General features: G+C 46.6%; 1 pseudogene; it reads right to left on the bottom strand.

Annotated features, from left to right (window-relative positions):
• Positions 1-2,099: 2,099 nt before the first annotated feature.
• On the bottom strand, positions 2,100-4,265 carry LOC144165346 (uncharacterized; annotated as a pseudogene).
• Between the last annotated feature and the right edge of the window lie 252 nt (positions 4,266-4,517).

Below are 4,517 nucleotides of genomic sequence, written 5' to 3'. Positions count from 1 at the left end.
GTTAGGCTTGTGTGCATCTGTTTGCCTTCGCGTTCTAATCATTTTCTTGGTAAACTGAAGCTTTTGTTTTTTCTACAACATAATGCAAACATATGAAGTTGCAGTGAGTATAATCTTTGAATGTTGCTCGAAACAAGAGGACAGGAAGATTAGTCTGCTCAGGTGTAATAAAATCAAACCTATGCCGCTGTCATGGCCATTGCACAAAAATATTTTTCCACCGCAGAAAGTAAGCTAACCCCGCCCCACTTCCAATGATATCGGCTGTAGGTCAATGGTGCGTATGAACAACGTAGAAGCTCCTGCAAATGCGTGTGCCATCTCCTGATCCCCTAAAATCGTCACAGATAGCCCCGATAAAAGCAATGTCAGGATAATATTTTGCACATGATACCGCACAAATAACCGGTTCTTATGAAGGCTCTGTTAAACAGTGCTTGCGATCTCGAACAATCGAAACACAAAGCAGTCTACACTTGTGCAATTCATATACAGGGTGGTCAAAGTCAAGTCGACAGGTTTTATTTCACCTGCACGCATAGATGTACGTAAAGACCATCTCTACAGACGGTTATGTGTCCAGGGGGACCCGAAATGAGGTAGTAACTACTGATGTCGGTGAAACATTTAACTAAAATATAATAATTACCTTTCAGTGGCTGCAGTGAGCAGGCCTGTTTGTATTGAAAAGTTAGACGCAAGTGTGTTCTCAAGCAGTTTCATTTGGCAGAATTCTTCTAGCGCATCCGTACTCTGAGATAAAGTCAATGGTTGGACGGCATACCGTCTGGTCAGGTAGCATACTTCAAAACAAGAAACACAGGTCACTGACCAAGTCAAAAACAACAAATTGACGTTTCGGGAGCGCTACGGCTCCCTTGTTCACAACAAAAACGGCCACTGGAAGACGCCGAATCATATAGCCCCCAGTAATCTTTTAAGAGATTTTGCGTAGTCAGGATTCATGCAGCCGTCCGTCCTGTTGATTGTGTGCGGAGTTGTCTGAATAATCAAGGACTCCAGATTCAGGCGTGCAGAAGTACTCTGAGATATCGAACTGACAAGTTTAATTGCAGTTCGAATTATTACGCATGCAAGACCATGACGACCAGCGCAAAGCTCCTCTATTGACTGGCGTGACTTCTGTGTACGGTGTCTAGTTTGACAACGGGTTGGAGCCATAGCCTTATGTGAAAACTGGCCCTCTTTCAGTGTGGCTGACGTTAACGCAATCTGAAATACTCGGAACAGCACTCTAAACACAAAAAAAGGGAGAAGCTTTGAGCCCCGGTCTTTACTGTCTAGCATACGTAATTATGCGAACAGCAATTAAATTTTGTATTTCTATATGGCGGAGTGGAGGTCTGCTAGAAGAATTCTGTGAAATGAAACTGTCTAGAAACACGATGGCGTCAAACGTTTCAATACAAACATGCCTGCTTACTGCATCCCCTGAAAAGTTATTAACCATTTTTAGTAAATTAAGCCACTGACCTCAATTATAACCAACTAATTCTGTGTACCCCTGGGCGGATAATCTCTCTTTAGAGGTGGCATTCACGAAAATCTATGCGCCTTAGTTTAAAAAACTTCTCGACCTACTTTTGATCACCCTGTATAGTACGATACTATATACAGTCGCATGTCAGCGTGGTACTCGCTCTTGGAGCAAATTTTGTTACTGTGAAAAAAAAAAACTACTTCCGTTTTGCGACCTGCCTCCTTATTCACTCGTAAACAAGCAGCATTCTTTGATGCTTCTTACAAGCGAGAGCGCAGTTTTATGCGAAGCAGATGGCGCGCCCCACATGAGAAAACCACAACTTATGATTGCGTCTCACCTTGTAAGCGAGGTCCGACGGAGGAGCTGGTTTTACAGCATCTAGCATGGGAACGCACTCCCGAACAACGTACTGCGTTGCTCGTCCAAGACTTGTTGCATACAGAACCGCTAAAATAGAGGAAAAATTGAAAGTGTCAAATTTGTTACGAGAGAGAGAGAGAGAGAGAGAGAGAGAGAGAGAGAGAGAGAGAGAGAGAGAGAGAGAGAGAGAGAGAGAGAGAGAGAAGACTTTAGTGAGATAACAATGCTGTCGCCGTTAGGCGCCAGAGGGAGTGGGGCCCTCTTCACGGGCTCCATATGCTGTACGGGCCTCCAGGCCCCTGGCGATAAGTGGGATCGGCTCCTCCAGGGCAGGGCTGAGCAGCAAAGTCTCCCAGCGTTCAATTGAGGCGTTGTTAGTCGGGGGGAGAAAAGCGGGGGCGGTGTCAACACCGACTAGATTTCAAGGCCGTAGGGCTGCCGCGGTGACGCCAGAGGGTGGGGGCCCACTTATGCCGGCGAATGCGCCGGAAAGCCAGTGTTTCGTGCACGTTTTAGCAGAACCAACGGTCCCGCGATCGCAGTTGCTGCGGTTACATTATACCGAATGAATGATTTGGGGAAAAAATCTCACTGAGCATCCTAGCATTGCTCCACGGAGTAAAAAAGTACTGCATCCGGATTGTGAAAGTTTTGGTGTTCTAGCTTTACCGCCACGGCAATCGAGAGAATCATACGAAGGATTTCAACATCTTTATTATCAAGTACGATTTATTCCGGGGGAGAAAACCACACCCATTATACTTTTTACTCAGTGTTTGAAGCTTCTTTTTCTTCAATTTTTCACTGGCGTCACGAATGTCATCATTCATTCTAGAGCAGAAGTTTTTCAACAAAATGTTCGAACTGCACCACAAAATGTACTTAAGGACAATCTCCTTCGTGTGTACAGCATCACATCCATCGAAGTATATCCACAGTGAGTAGATCCACAGTGAGATCTGTCGCCATTTCATGCTGATTGGGAATGGTCAAGAAGACGTCTCGTCTTGACAATTCCGCAACGACTGCGTAGCTGTGTGCAACGGCGTTGACAGCAAATATTGAGGAATGTACGAGTCCTCCTCGGTCAAGCTCCTTCACAAGGTCATAGTTGGGATCCTCCACGGAGACAGTGACTACCTTGTCAATGGCTAAGATGTCCCTGCACTTCTCGCATTTCAGCTTTCTCAAGGTGGAGTAAACGGAGTATCCTGCCACGTACACCAATACCGGAATGATGTCAGTCATCTTAGACAAGGTGTCTTGCGTGACAACCACATTGTAGTTAGCACGTGCTGCACCCTCATCTCGGTCAAGGTCTTCCGATTGTTCGTCCCTGTGACTCTCGCGCTGGGAAGGTTTACTGACAGTCGGCAGCGTGCTTTGCAAACGCATCTTGTTTTCGCCCGCGTAGATTTGTCGTATGGACACGTGGTACTGCGAGGCTGCGAGTTGCCTGTATTTCCCAAAGCGGTCTTCCAGACTGTCGGTTTGGATCTGGCCAAACAGGACGTAGAGCATGTCGAGCTCGGTGAGGCAGTACCTAGCAATTTCCACGAGTCCATGAGTTGTTTGGTGGAGAGCAGCGAGAGTTTCCTTGGTCAACGCGCCGCTATTGTACTGTGCAGTTCGATTCTTCCAGTCGAACAGCCAGTCCAAAAGGTTCTATAGGAAGTCCACTTGCGGGTCATCTAGAGAAGACACCGGGCTTTGGAGCGCATACCCCAGCCTTTTCTCCTTGCATGGTGTCTCGACATTCACAATCCTCCACCACGTCAGCACAATATCAATGAAAGCCGCGGTTCCCTCAACAAACTGAAGGTTGTACTTCGATTGAAGGGCTCGCAGGGCGGGAGGGAGTGAGTAGTGGAATATCTGCAGCGCAAGTTTTACATTTTGTTTTCAATGCCCGTCGGAAAGAGCCCTTTCCGAGTCAGCGTGTGAGCATGCCTGAGTAGCTGACCAACCTCAGCGTTGTACACATTTCTGATGGTTTGAAATGATGCCGTCAACATGCGCCGCTCGGTTGTGTGTTCTTAATCCATCTCGGGAAACAAAAGCACCGCTGGTCATTACTTTGCTTCAGCCAGTTGTTTCGGATGCACCTAAAAATATGAACTGGGTCTATCACAAAAAACAATGGCCTTGTAGGATCACACGGATGCTCTTAGACAAAGCGAGTCTCCGAAGACGAGCAAGTTGGAGAAAACAGATCAAAATGCTCCATAGCTTTCCTGTTGATTTCTTTGTTGTATGTTACAACGCATACAACATTGTAGCCAATCTTCTCCAAACCAAAAATGACTTCTTTCAGCACCTCGTGCAGAAACGTCCCGTCTGCAGAGCAGACAGGCACTATATGGGCTACCTCTTTGAATTTTGACGTGAGGCTCTGAACCATAAAAACAAGAGCGCTGTGTGCCGCCTCTGGTGAGTTGTGAGGGATGCCAGTGATGTTTCCGCCTTTGTACTAAAAAAAAAGGCTTCATTTGGATTTCGTCCAGCATTAGCGTAGCAACGCGTTGGCGATCGTCCAGGTCCGATATCCTCTTCGCCATGTATATCAGAAAGGTAGACCGCTGGTGCTCACGCTGAGGGTTCATTTTGTATGACGAGCATACTGATCGGATGGTTACAGGATGCGGAAGAATGA

This window comes from Haemaphysalis longicornis, unplaced genomic scaffold, assembly GCF_048455015.1.
Source record: "Haemaphysalis longicornis isolate Haplotype H1 unplaced genomic scaffold, Haemaphysalis longicornis Haplotype H1 scaffold_14, whole genome shotgun sequence".
NCBI classification, from domain to species: domain Eukaryota; kingdom Metazoa; phylum Arthropoda; class Arachnida; order Ixodida; family Ixodidae; genus Haemaphysalis; species Haemaphysalis longicornis.
The sequence above is the reverse complement of the archived record's forward strand: the minus strand, read 5'-3'. Positions and strand labels throughout refer to the sequence as shown.